The sequence below is a fragment of the Amblyomma mixtum genome, chromosome 7 (assembly GCF_055824585.1).
Source record: "Amblyomma mixtum isolate Tamu chromosome 7, ASM5582458v1, whole genome shotgun sequence".
NCBI lineage: Eukaryota > Metazoa > Arthropoda > Arachnida > Ixodida > Ixodidae > Amblyomma > Amblyomma mixtum.
Window position 1 is genome coordinate 6,470,225 of NC_143018.1, and position 12,413 is coordinate 6,482,637.

Genomic DNA, 12,413 nt, shown 5'->3' on the forward strand with positions numbered 1-12,413 from the left:
CATTCTCATTTGATTCTATCTTACTTTGCCTACTCTGCTTTGCCAGTGATGCAATTATCAGCGTCAATTGCCGACGCTCATTAGTAACCCTAATTAAGTAAGTGTTTTAAATGTGATTCGCCTACTGCGTGGTGGTGCGCGTACAAAGCCTCCATTTATCCCGCTCAACGAACGTTCCTCAGAGTAGAACAGCTAGTATGCCCGGCCACCGAAGGACAGCAGTTTGTGCTTGATTGCAGTAAAGATCAGGTTCTTCTCTTCCTTATTGCACCAGCGGTGCCCCGCCAGAGACGGTTTGTTCCAACTCGAAGACTGAAGCTTATTTCTTCGCACCAGGGGTGCCCGTCAGAGACGGTCTTGTGCTCAGTTGAGACGCAGGGATAAAAAAAGGCAATAACTGAAGATTTATATGCAAATATTTACAGAATATACAAGTTAGATACAACGGCAACAAGACAAAGACCAAAAGCTGGATCTGGCTAATACTAGGGGACGCCCCTACTCGGCGTAGCCGAAGATGCGTAGCATCTCACCTTAGCCCAGAACCCCGCTTCCAGCTCCGGGGCCCGGTTTTAAAGCCCTAAAGGCCCAGCCCACATTCGGTAACTTCCAATCATGTTGCACTATTAACATGATTGGCTCTTCAAGGGCATGGCCAGCCCTCCGGCTTTTACAAGGTAGACGACCCTCTCTACCACAAAATAATATAAAAACGAACACAAATATACATTCGTGCCAGCACGTGCGCGAGTCGGTACCGCGGGGCGGGGGACACCCGTACTTCCCGGCGCGTTAGCGAGCGGCCGCGTTTCAAGGAAGGAGACGCTTCGCTTTGAGCGCTCCCAGCCGCGTTCCGATGGCCCCGCGTACACTAACGATCCCTTACAATTGCCTTCTTTGTTTTCGGCGAAACTGCTTTTCTACGTCACTACTCTCTCAGCCAACCAGGATTTTCCAGTCACGCCGACGTCTGTTTTTCCGCACGGGGCCTTGAGTCCCGTCCGTAGGAAAAATCGACCGGAACTGTTCCACGGGAATGAGTATATAAGCGAACGCGGGCTCTCTATACCCATCTAATCAGGGCCTTTGCCGTTTGAAGCGGAGACGCTACCACTCCGCCACGAAAGCTCACAACAACAACCTTTATACCCATCCCCAACTGCTTTGACTTCTCGCCTCCGGGATACTGAGAAGCCGACTGCATTTTCTATATCAATCTCCTGCGCGTAGTCTCAGCTTGAGCTTCTTGTTCTGCTCGACGTGAAGCCATGAATACCTGTGGTTTATCTGTTTTTCTTTGTTTTTTTTTCTGGGGCCGTGGCTGGTGAGGAGAGCCGCCTGGGTGGTTGTTGCGATTCAGAGAAGGATTAAAGTGTCTGCATCCTGGCTCGAGCCGATGCACCACCGCTGCCACGTGCAAATAGAGGAGAGCTAAAAGATGAGAGGAGAGAGTAAAAGAAGAGACGCGCATCGCAACAACCGCGTCCGCCGGAGCGCAGACGCTGGCTGAAACAACAGACCTCTCAAGCCCCACGGATGTACTATAGCGTCACGTAGTGGTCACTGCAGTCCGGCGAACAGGGAAACAACGAGGATGTCTTCGAAACGGACCTCTTTATTTGGGCTGACTTGCGCCCGCAAAGAACTGAATCACTCGACGGCGGCGTAGAACAAGCGTGCTCGGCGGTCGTCGAACAGAATCCCCGCCGCTGTCGGCCGTGCTCTTTTTAAAGCTGATAGCGAACATTCGAGATAAAGCTTTGGAAGTTACTAGAACATTCTGGCGCAAACTAGAACCGGCTCCGTCAGGATGCGCTCAATCGAAGCGGTAAAGCGACGCGTCGGCAGCCTTGAAGCATGAACAAACAAATACTACAAACGAATGCTACGAAGATCCGCGTCAATAGTATATCAACTGTGGCGGGTTCCGCTACCGGCATGCGCCCGAAGAAGCTGTCCCGCTCTTTCGGTACTGGCTCCACCTGCCTGTACGCTGCAACATCCTCCACAGCGGCTCGGTCTCTCCTAGAAAATATAATACACGCATCCCGGTAATATATATATATATATATATATATATATATATATATATATATATATATATATATATATATATATATATATATATATATATATATATATATATATATATATGCGCGAATTTAGGTAAAATTAATTTAGGTGAAAATGTATTGCTAGTCGACGTTTCGGACAGCGCCTGTCCTTTTTTGGCTTAGTTTATGGGCAAGCGGATGCCCTGCTACGCAAAGCGTATAAGACAGCGCTCCGACTACCACGCAACACGCCTCCAGAAAAAGTCATGGCCCTGGGATTACATAACACCTTTGAGGAGCTACGAGAGGCGCAGCTTGAGTCGCAAAAACTCAGGCTGTTGCAAACAGCGACTGGAAGAGCGCTCCTGCAGAGGCTCGGATACCGCGAGCAGATGCGAGAAATGTCGAGGACGGCAACGATCCCCGACGAGCTTCGCAAGACCCTCAAGGTAGCGCCAATACCAAAAAACATGGATCCCAATCTCCATCGAGGCAGAAGAGAAGCGAGGGCCGAATTCATTGAGAAAGCATACGCTCCTCAAGCCACGACCGTCTATACAGACGCGTCTTGGAGAGGAGGAGATACCAAAATCGCTGTAGCGGCGGTGGTCGATTCGTCTTTACGCGAAATGACCAGCGCGTCTCCCCGAGGCTGCACAGCTGCAGAGTCCGAAGAAGTAGCCGTGGCTCTAGCGGTGGCGGAGGGCTATAGAACAGGGCGGTCACGAACAATACTCACGGACTCTCAAACAGCCTGCCGAAATTACATGAATGGCAGGATAGGTCGTCACGCGCTCCGTCTGCAAAGCCGCAATTAGAAATTACAGCAAGGGACGCATCCACGAAATGGCGGCTAAATATCTAAAAGACTTTATCCCAGCCCACAATATTCTAATTATCTGGACCCCAGCCCACTCGGGTCTGGTTGGAAACGAGGCCGCCCACAGGCTCGCCCGCTCCTCTTTACCTCGGGGAGCCGTGGACACCTCATACGAATTCAGCACTAAAGAGGAAACCAATACCTTTAATAGCATCACAGACATTCAGAAAAAGAACAAAAGGATCTATCCTCCTCCGGATAGATCGCTTAGCTCTGCTGAGGCCTATGACTGGAGAAGACTCCAAGCTAGAAACTTCGCATCCCCGCTCTGGAGGAGCTGGACAGGAGGTGACACGAGGGAGGATGCGGAGGTGTGCGAGTTCTGTGGGCATACCGCTACACTCGAACACATACTATGGAGATGCCCCAGTGCCCCAGGATATGGCAGAATCAATAATGCAGAGGAATGGGAGACCATACTCAGAAGTGCCGACCTTAGCATACAACGATACGCTACCCGCCTGGCAGCAGAAGCTGCGCGACTATACCGTTGCTAGTCTTCCAGCTGCGACGCTGCCCCTCCCCGGACGCCTGCGTGCGGACCCGGAGGGGCACGGGTCTTCTTCTGGCGGAAATAAAGTTTCTTCACTCACTCACTCACTCACTCCGTATACTCCTAGCAGCGAGCGACAGAATTAAAAACCAGGAAGAACAAAACGACAAGATCCCACACAAAATTGTATGGGTACCGGAGCACACGGGGGTGGCAGGGAACCAAGAGGCCGACAGGATAGCTCGAGGATACATTACTTTCCGAGAATCCGACGAGACCGCGGAACTCGCGCCAGCACCCAGGGAATACTCGGCCATACTACAAAACTATAGAGGCAGAAGAATGCGATATCCCCCACCGCACAAATCTCTCAGCAGAGAGGAAGCTGTCACTTGGAGACAATTACAAACAGGCTCTTTCCCAAACCTACATATACTAAACAAAATGCACCCTACGATATACACGGACAAATGTCCCTGGTGCGACGAAAAACCTACTCTATACCACATCGCATGGGCCTGCCAAAACATACACGTGGTCCCCAAAATACAAAACCCGAGTGCGGAGCAGTGGGAGACTCTGCTGTCTAGCGACCGCTGTGAAGACCAACAAGGTCTGGTACAGCGAGCTCAACGGGCGGCAGTGGCCAGCGGAGCCCTGGGCTGAGGGAAACCGACCACTGATTAGAGGTGGACGACTTCGACAGAGAAGTCTCCTGGGGGTAGAACCAAGACGTCTCTGAAGATTCCCCCAAACCGCAGGAAAAACCATTCGTGTAAATAAAGTTTTCCCTTCCTTCCTTGGTTTATGGGGTTTAATGCCCCAAAGCGACTAAGGCTATGAGAGACGTCGTAGTGAAGGGCTCCGGAAATTTCGACCATTTGGGGTTCTTTAACGTGCACTGACATAGCCACATTACACGAGCCTCTAGAATTTCTCCTCCATAGAAATTTGACCGCCGCGGCTGGGATCGAACCCGCGTCATTCGGGTCAGCAGGCGAGCACCATAACCACTGAGCCACCACGGCGGCTGTCCTTTTTGAGTCTTGAAAAAGGACAGGCTCTGTCCGAAACGTTGACTAGCAATAAATTTTACCTAAATGAAGCGTTTCTGAATTTTGCATTTTGCCTCTAGCAACCATGTACGTTTATTTTTTGTGCTATATATATATATATATATATATATATATATATATATATATATATATATATATATATATATATATATATATATATATATATATATATATATATATAGGAAGGGGAATTAGGGGCTCGTTATAAATATGAGAGAAGCCAACAAAAAAATAATAATAAATTAATTTTTAAAAAAATCCCCTGTGCTCCTTGGTTTCTGTGGCTGTTGGCTTCTCTCATATATATACATATATATATATATATATATATATATATATATATACAGGGTGTTTCACCTAAGACTTTCTGCAATTTTTAAAAATAAACTATTTTAATTAGATGCGCGCTTTTTCTGGCATAGCATTGTCAGTGGTGTAGTACATCATAATGCAGCTAAGACGTGCTAACTAGCAGGCTTGTTAACCAATATTTAATAGTTAACTTTTAAACTATTGCCGTTGGGCTCCTTAATTATTGAGAGGCATGCAGCCCACCGTAAGTAATGTCCATATCCGTTTTTAGAATTTCGAGAACGTGATTATCCTCGGCGCTGTGGCCCAACTAATTTTGGCTATTTCGACGAGTTAGGTTCATTGGAGAGGTTGCTTTGCCTGCAAGCTTCTCAAACCGCATGTATTTTGGCGCGATGTAGGCGAAATTTGTTGGGCCACAGCGCCGAGGATAATCGCGTTCTCGAAATTCTAAAAACGGATATGGACATTACTTACGGTGGGCTGCATGCCTTTCAATAATTAAGGAGCCAAACGGCAATAGTTTAAAAGTTAACTATTAAATATTGGTTAACCAGCCTGCAGGTTAGCACGTCTTAGCTGCATTATGATGTACTACACCACTGACAATGCTATGCCAGAAAAAGCGCGCATCTAATTCAAATAGCTTATTTTTAAAAATTGCAGAAAGTCTTAGGTGAAACACCCTGTATATATATATATACAGGGTCTGTTCTGAAGGTAGTAGGTCTGGTTTTTTCCTGGGCGAACGGGCGGACGAGAGGTGGTCTGCGCGTGCAGGATCGTTGAAGGGGGATATTGGGAATGCTGGAGAAAATCGGCAATCGGCTCTCGGCCGTTGAAGAGAGGAGGTCGCTTGTACTGTGAACCCCTGTCGAAACGTCTCGTCACGCAGAATCATCGAGCGTTTACTGGATCAGCGATACGCGATTAAATTTTGAGTAAATCTTGGTAAAACGGGCAAAGAGACTCACAACATGACTAAGGAGGCCTACGGTGAGGCTTCCATGGGTAGATCAGGTGTTTTTTGAGTGGCACAAGGTGTTCCGAGAAGGTAAGGAAAGAGTGGAGGAATACGACCGCTCCAGACGCCCTTCGATCAGCAATACCAACGAAAATGTGTAGCGAGTGAAACGTTTACTTAACAGTGATCGTAGAATGAGTATCAGAATGATGGCTGATGACTTAAGCATTCCTAAAACCCAAGTTTTTAAGATCGTGATAGAAAACTTATCCATGAAGAAAGCGTGCGCGAAGTTGGTGCCGGGAGTGTTGTCAGAGGAGGAAAAGGCCAACCGGTAGGATCTTCTTCATGATGTCAATGAGGACCTCGATTTTTTGCCCAGCACAAGGCGGCAACGCTGCCTCAGCCCCCCTACAGCCTCGACTTGGCCCCGCCAGACTTTTTTCTATTCCCGAGAATAAAATCGAGGCTCGAGGGGAAACATCACGGATCGGTACAGGTGCTTCAACAGGCCGTGACGAGGGAGCTAAACAGCATTCCGGTCCAGGCGTTCCTGGAAGCGTACGAAAACTGTGAAACTCATTGGCAGCAGCGTGTAGGTGCGGAAGGGTGCTACCTTGAAAAATTGTAATCGTTTGTACTATTCTCTTGAATATGTTTTGTTTAAAAAATGAGTCCTACTACTTTCAGAACAGACCATGTATATATATAAACGTAATTCGGTTGACACACGGTAGAAAAACAACTTTATTCTGACGTTTCGACCAGGGTCTGGCCTTCGTCAGAGTGATGATATATATATATATATATATATATATATATATATATATATATATATATATATATATATACAATTTTTAGGAGAAGCCAACAGCCACAGAAACAAAGGAACACAGGGGATTTTATTTCAATTTATTAATTTTGTGGGGTTGATCAAAGAAGAATATTACTGAATATGTTATCGCCTAAGATAATTGATTCGAAAAGCAAAAGAAAGAACAACCACATGCCGCCGGTGGGATCCGAACCCACCACCTCCGAATTACGCGCCGAATTACCTTCCCTTGTCTGCTTAACTGCCTAGCGAGGGCCGCGGTTCTGGCCGCCTTGATGCCATAGGAAGCATAAAAGGGTTCTCACACAGCTTCCACCCCCGTCGTTTGATGACGTTCCACGTCACACCAGCGGTAACTCAGGACGTACTACGTCCGCCGCTTACGAACGCGGGTGCCGCTGATGAACACAGTCAGGTTTAGGTCACTTGTACACATAAATACCCTCGAAAGCAGAGTATCAAAGTTGGTAGAGCACCTGACGCGTAATTCGGAGGTCGTGGGTTCGCTTTGAGCCGTCGCGCAGCGGCGGCCGGTAGCCACGCGTGACCTGTAGACGCGGCGCACTGAATTCCTTCAGTTGGAGGCGCTGCGCTTTTGCTTTCCTACCAGGTTTAACCAAAGCTAAGCCCCCGCCAATTTTTTTACTCATGATCTGGAACTGCCCGCAGTCCCTACCCGCGAGTCGCTTCATTACCGTCTCTGATCATTGGGAGGCTCTATTGCTCAGCCCCGACCCGGGGACACAGATCAAGCTCCTCCAGCTGGCTGAAGACGCCGCCGCTGCCCAAGGGATAGCGGCCGCCGTTTAAGCGGGGGGCGACTTCGGGTCGCTCCTCTATATACGCTGGAAATAAAGTTCCACCACCACCACCACCCATGGAGCCAGTTATGCACACTTTCTTTCCTTAAAATGATCGTACTGTAAATCAACGCCAACGGCAATGAACACAATGAACGCCGACGGCCTATGGAAAGTGGAAATTTGTTTTGAGGAAAGAAAATGGAGCAGTAACTGTCTCACATCTCGGTGGACGCCCGAACCGCGCAGTTGCGTCACCCGAGGCATTCGTCGCCGACGGTGGCTACAAAAACAGGCTGCCCGGCTGGGAAGGGCGGCTTTTATGCGCAGCATATTGCAATCACTCAGTTCGGCCCTTGGGCGCGGCCGGGCAGCCACCAAACCACGTGACAGCAGGAGCAAGAACCGTAGGTAAAGACGATGGCGATTCCTGGTGATAATTGCAAACGCAGTAAGCAAAAAAAAAGAAAAAAAAAGAAAACAGGAAAGAGAAAAAAAGGAAAGAGAAAAGAAATAGAAATTTTTAAAAAAAATAAAAAGAAATAAAAAAAAATAAAAAAAAAACGAACGGCTGAGCGTGGTGGCGGTGGCCACCGCCCCGTTTCAAAGGGGGCGCTCCTGTCCGTCCATTCATACGTCACGGAGGAAAAGCTGCTGAGAAAATCGAGTGCCGCCAAGCAATACCTCGCGCAAAAAGACCGCGCAATATGCAACGCATTCTTGGCTTAACCAAGCTAAGCCTGGGCATCTTTTTTCCTTTTGCTACCGAGACGAGTGTAGCGTTGGTATGCTCGTCCGCCGCCACCGATAATCGAATAAACAGTTTTTACGTTTTTATGTGGGGATCCGTCCTTCAGCAGAAACGACATCCCACAGGATAAAGGAGGGAGTGAAAGAAGAAAAGAAGAAAGAGTAGGCCTATGGCTTCAGCGCCGCGTTTCTTACAGAACGTTGTCAATGCCAACGCATCCAGCGCACATCTATCTGCAACTGTTGTTGTTGTTGTTGTGACTGAGAGAAGGATGAAAAGGAAATTGCATGGGCCTGCTACTGGCTCTAGCCAAGCCACCACCGCTGCCACGTGCAGACAGAGGAGAATTAAGAGATCAGAGGAGAGAGAGAAAGGAAAGAAAAGACGCGCGTCGCAGCAACAACTGCGTCCGCCGGAGCGGACGCTGCTGAAAAAATCGGATAAGCGGCCGAAGCCGCGCTCACCGAAGCGAGGACCTTAACGAGATTTAACGAGACTCTCTAAGCCTACCGAATTAGAGGCCAAACAGGCCGGGTCATCTGAACCAATGCAAGAAGCTGAGCCAGACGACGAGGATAACGGATCATCCGTAACATCTTGCCTCACTAGCGTCTCGCGGCAGAGCGAGGACACGGTAGTTGGACCAGCTGGTCGCGTCGCCGGCCTAGAGGCACTGCAGCGCCAAACCGAGCAACTGCAGGAGCAAGTGGCGGCCCTCCCGAACCAAATCATGTCAGCAGTCCGCGAGTCCTTCCAGGATATGTTCAAGGCAGCTTTAACGCAAGCACTTCCCGACCTTATGGCCCAGGTCACTGACTCGGTCCTTAAAGCCGTGCAGCCCTGGATCAGCACCCAAATTAAGAACGCCACAAGCTGCGAATCCCCTCACCTCAAACGTAAGACAGCCTTCCGTCAGGCAGCGGAGGAACATGGTTCAGGCTCGGCAGCTGGTGGGTCGGTGCGGCCCCTCACTGGGGTTGCGCCGGCTCCCGGCCAGAGCTATTCCGATCACCCTTAAATAAATACGACAAGATGGCTAGCAGATGTAATAGGAATGCTAAAAACTGAAAAATTCCAGATCATCCAATGGAACTGCAGGGGTTTCAGATCTTGGAAAAAGCGGTCACACCTCCAGCTTTACCTGCAGTCCCTAGGTGACATGCCGGCGCTCATTGCCCTACAGGAGCCCGGCATAGACGCTAAATTATCAGGCTACAGCACCTTTCAGGGGGGCCCCTCTACGTGCATCCTGGTGAATAAGGCTTACACCGTGGTTCAGGTCGACTTAGACTTGAGTACTTGGTCCGAGTACTGCCTCTCAGACGCCGCGACCCGTCAATACATATCCTCAACATATACTGCCCTCCGCGTAAGCCGCGCGTAACTTTCAATGAAATCTTCCTTCGCGCGATAAAATTGGCAGCCAAAGAGCCTCTAGTGATCGTTGGAGACTTCAATGCTCCCAGCCTTCATTGGGGCTACCACTTCGAACAGGCAAGAGGACGTAAGCTGGCGGATCTCATCTCCACCCTCAGCCTCACGTTGCTCACGGACCCGGCGTATCCCACTCGAGTGGGGAATTCGGTAACCCGCGACACGTGTCCAGACCTTTCTCTCGTTAAAAATGCTAGAGCGGCTGCATGGGAGAACTTGGGAGATTCTCTAGGCAGCGATCACCTCCTTCTCCGGATTACACTCGAGGCAAAGGCAGCGCGCAAAAAATGGGGCCAGGCCAAGCTGACCGATTGGCACAAATTCCGGAATCACACTATCCCTCCCGTACTATTTTCCGGCGGCTACGCGGAATGGGCTAACCACATATACAACATTCAGAAACAACACGTCACAACACTACAAACCACCGAAGAGATCCCCGCAGTGGACACCCACCTCCTGCATTTGTGGGAGGCGCGCCGGAGCTTAACTAAACGGTGGAAAAAGCAGAAAACTAATCGCAAATTACGCGACCGCATAGCCAAACTCACAGAGCAGGCTGCAGCGTATGCTGCCGAGCTCTCAGATTCAAATTGGATAGCACGCTGCGACGCCGCAGCTCATCAGATGAGCTCGAAGGGGACGTGGCGTCTCTTTCGCAGTCTAATCGACCCCCTCCCAAACGAGAGGGGAGACGCAAAAGCAGCTCCGGCGGGCTCTGCAAGGGTATCAAGGTACGACGGCGCAACTTGCGGACACTCTGTGCGACAGATATCTCTGTCGTATGGAGGACCCGCCTGGGCCACAGTACATGTACTCTGGCAGGCCTAATGAAACACTCGATGCCCCTTTTAAGTTGCACGACCTTAAGGCGGCCTTAGCAAAAATGCGCCGGAGTACGGCTCCGGGACGGGACCACATAACAGTGAACCTGTTGGCGAACCTACCGGACTCAGCCTACCTTCATTTATTAGAATACATCAACCAGATCTGGGACGGGCGTCCACTCCCTCCCGAGTGGAAAACGTCACTTGTGACGTTTATCCCTAAAGCAGGTAAGGCCGTGAATACGGACAACCTGAGGCCCATATCACTGACCTCATGTGCGGGCAAGCTTATGGAGACGATGGTACGGGATCGCCTCTCTCCATACCTGGAGAGTAAGGGCTTCTTTGCAGTCACCATGTTCGGGTTTCGCCCTCACATGTCTGCACAGGATGTCCTTCTCCAGCTGCACAGGGATGTAATACGACCCACAACTATGCAACACAATGACAAAGCCATCCTCGCCCTTGATCTGAAAGGGGCTTTCGACAATGTGAAACACGGAAGCATCCTGGCCAACTTGAGTTCTACCGATTGTGGGGCTAGGACCTACGCGTATGTAAGAGATTTCTTGTCTAATCGCCAGGCCTTTCTTCGGATTGAGGGCGAGGAATACGGCCCTTACATGATGGGAACACGGGGTACCCCTCAGGGAGCAGTGTTATCACCGCTCCTGTTCAACATTGCTATGATGCGCCTCCCAAGCCAATTGGCCCGGGTGGAAGGCATTCAACACGCGTTATATGCAGATGATATTACAATTTGGACCACTCAGGGGAGCCTTGGGGACATGGAGGACCGCCTTCAGCAGGCTGCTTCCATAGTCGATGCGTATGCTAATGACTGTGGGCTCCAATGTGCTCCAGCGAAATCAGAGCTTCTGCATGTCAGAGCGAACCCAAAGGATAGGACAGCAATACACATCTCTCTGTCAGGAGGTCCTATTAGAGAGGTGGAGGAGCTCCGTATTCTGGGCCTTTTCATTCACCAGAGACTCAGACCGGACTCCACTATTGCGAAACTCAAGAGAGTAGGCGAACAGGTAGGGCGCATGATCCGCCGCGTTTCCAACAAGCGGGGTGGTCTGCGGGGCAGGGACGCGCTTCGGCTCGTCTATGCCTTCGTGACTAGCCGGATCCTCTACGCCGTGCCATATGTCCGCACTACTAAGCAAGACGAGGCGCGAATAGACGCCGTCATCCGCAAGGCAACTAAGCGAGTCCTGGATCTCCCGGTGGCTACCTCTAATGCCAAACTCAAGGCATTGGGGGTGCTAAACTCCTACCAGGAGCTGCGGGAGGCCCACCTCGTGAACCAATACACGCGGCTCACGCAGACGGCTCCTGGGCGCCGCCTGCTAAACCGCTTACACATCCAACACGACTGCACTCCAGAGGAGGCGGAGCGTATCCCAGTACTATGGCGCCATATGCTCTGGGTCTCCCCGCTCCCCCGTAACATGGACACCGACATGCATGAAAACAGACGACAAGCGCGGGCTCGGGCTCTTGAGAGACAACACGGCTCCCGACCCGGTGTATATTATGTAGACGTAGCAGGGCCATCGCCCACGGGATTTTACTCGGCCGCTGTCGTTCACCAGGAAATGCACGTTGATGGACTCTCCTTTCGAGTCCCGAATTCAATGCGGGCCGAGGAAGTAGCGATAGCGCTTGCTGCCGCCCACGCCAATTCGAGAATAATCATCACGGACTCCCGAAAAGCATGTGAACATTACTTGGCAGGGGAGATCTCCCCCTTAGCTGCTTGTATTCTACGACGGACTGCCACTGATCCAACACCCAAACGAATCATTTGGGCTCCTGGCCACCAGGGCTTACGAGGTAATGAGGCCGCTGACGCGGCTGCCCGAGCGCTTACTCACCGGTCTCCTCATCCCAGCTCTTCTGGCTCGGAGACTAACCAGCCGCTGCTGCGATTCAGGGAAATATTAACACATTATAGCGACAACCACCGCCTTTTCCCGGC